Source organism: Macrobrachium nipponense, chromosome 1 (genome assembly GCF_015104395.2).
Source record: "Macrobrachium nipponense isolate FS-2020 chromosome 1, ASM1510439v2, whole genome shotgun sequence".
In the NCBI taxonomy this organism is placed as follows: domain Eukaryota; kingdom Metazoa; phylum Arthropoda; class Malacostraca; order Decapoda; family Palaemonidae; genus Macrobrachium; species Macrobrachium nipponense.
This window is the reverse complement of record NC_087200.1, coordinates 21,039,324-21,041,913: the sequence shown is the minus strand read 5'-3', so window position 1 is coordinate 21,041,913 and position 2,590 is coordinate 21,039,324. Positions and strand designations below refer to the sequence as shown.

Below are 2,590 nucleotides of genomic sequence, written 5' to 3'. Positions count from 1 at the left end.
CATAGATAAAGGTGTGAGTATGTGGAAATGCACCCTTTCTTTAGATGATGCAAGATAAATGAATAATATACTGAACAAGTTGTTTGTTACGTCAAACACGCATCGCACATTTTTACCCCAAGTGATGGCGACTTCTAGTCAAGAACAGTGATTAACATCAGAGGGTTTAATTTTCTTTTCCCTTCAGGAGTCCTGACGAGACTCGAATTCGTGATGAAATTCCAAACTTTCCAGAAAGTCTTAATTGTGCCGTCGCGTGATTTGGGCAATAAAAAGAAGGAGAAGAAGAAAAAGTGCCATCTTATAAAGGAATGAAGTACATCGTCGATGCTCATATGTTTACAAGCCTCTCCTTCCGATTTCGAAACAATGTTTTGACGAGTTATTCATAAAAAAAAAAAAAAAAAAAAAAAAAAAAAAAAAAAAAAAAAAACAGGAGAAAAGGATAACGGAAGGGTATACGTAAACTGTAAACATTTGCCGTGTGAACCGTCACACGGCACCCAGAATCCTAAGTAGGACATCTCTTGGCTGCAGATACCAAGTACTACCAATAAAAAAAAAACGGATCAATTTCGTGCTCTCAAATATCTCAGCCTTAATTTAAGGATATTATCCTTATGGGTAGCGAAAGCAAAACAAAATGTACTTATACTTCTGCAAGAACAACAGCTCAGAGAGAGATGCACGAAGGGGGAAGTGACGGTTTTGTAACCTCTTCCAGGCCGCGGTGCGGAAGGACCACCGAATCTGGGAGAGACACTTGGGATAAATTAATGAAATCACCGAGGACCCGGATTTAGCACACACCTCATTTCCTCACGAAGGATCGAGGGTGGAGGAAGGATACACCTCTCCCTGTACTTAAGGACTTGTGAATCACGGCTTGTCTGGAGGTCTTCGAAGATCCTTTTCATTTTTTGTGTGTGTGAATAGCTGCTTTTAAGAAAGTTTCATCTCTCATCCAGGAACGGAGATCATTCTCTTGCAGTTGCACAGTTAAAATCAAGGAACGTCGCCCTGTATTTTGTAAGAGGGGCCTCCTCCTATTTCATAAAGGTAAGTTTACAACTTATGTATGCTAGAAATAGAGAAAAAAATGTATTATATTCCACTTTCTTACAATATGAAAGTAAGAGATGGTCAAAATACTGTCAGGTCAATTTACTTAAGCTTCCACGAATGTTTTGTATAATTCCTTGTGGCGAAGGCGAAAAATAACTTTTACGCACAAAATTATTATTAATCACCGCATTACATTACATAATATATACTATAATATATTTATATATAATATTATAATTATAATATAATACGAACAAAGCACTACAATTTACCCTAATCCCTTACCAACATTAATCCGAACAGATTATAGTAACTTATAAATCTCCTAAACATTATATTATAACAGTAGTATACTATATTATTGTATATATATATAATATAATCATATAAATACACGGGACCTCAGTGAACTCGCGCCATATATCTCGTTCTTGGTTAATCCCTTTCGAGTGAAGCAGAATTAGAACATTTCAATATAAATGCGTAAATGCGTTTTTCTTTTATGAGCTAGGAAAAAAATTCAAAAATACTAAATGCAGTGAAGAGACAAGCAAAATGCTAGTGCCAGGAAGGTCACATAAAGAAAAGAGAGAACAACATAACCGCTCTACGAAACTATCCTACTTAGGAATAATTTTGGGGTCAACCCGTTCATTAACCTCTGTCAATCAGGGTACATTCATCAATAGACATACTGCGAGTGCATCAACTAGATTCTGTGCATAATGACTACTACGTATTCCTAGAGGAAGTGCTTGATATAGAATGCGATTGTTCGAATGTTCTTGTTCAGATTTTATTTGTTCATCCTACAATAAACACCTGAGTCAGCATGATTACATATATACATGCAAATTTATATCTATTTATGTATCTATCTCATCTATCTATCCATAATCTATCCTATATATAATATATATTATATCATATATATAATATATAGATATATAATTATGTATTATTTATATATATATATATATATATATATAAGGGCCTATTTAGAAAGAATGATAACTTTGAACGATTTATTCACGTAAGTTAGAAGAATTCAAGGACCGATGTGTCCTCATCGTCCAGTAGCCTTCCCCCCCCCACCCCCCCGCCCCCTCCCCCTCCCAACCAACCCCCGCAAAACAAGAAAAAAATCTTTTTTTACTGTTACGGACAAATGGCACGGATTAGTTCTTGAAAGCTTCTAACTTTTGTGAGTAAAATCTCTTTTAAATACCATCCTGTTCAAATGGGGTCATGCTATTCCTTGCATGAAAGTAATCAAGTACATATACGGACATATGTGCGTGTGTGTGTGTGCACGCGCTTGTGAAATGCAAGTACATTAACTCGTCATTCCACTAATCTAAACATGTGGTCATTTTCATTATGCGATTAAAATCGAAATTAAAAGTTGAAAAATCACTTTCCACAGGCAAACCTTGGCCGCAGGGTGATCAGATTAAATCAAGGCGTGGCTATTACATTTCCCCCCCTTTTAAATGGCATGGGCATCATTTTAACGAAACATCTT

General features: G+C 35.9%; 1 protein-coding gene across 1 annotated transcript in view; it reads left to right on the top strand.

Moving 5' to 3' along the window:
* The first annotated feature begins 829 nt into the window (after positions 1–829).
* Positions 830–2,590, top strand: part of LOC135220103 (uncharacterized) — a 12,019-nt gene continuing 10,258 nt past the window's right edge. The window contains exon 1 of the mRNA XM_064257417.1: positions 830–1,059. The gene's annotated coding sequence lies outside the window, so the exon portion shown is untranslated. The remainder of the gene's footprint in view (positions 1,060–2,590) is intronic.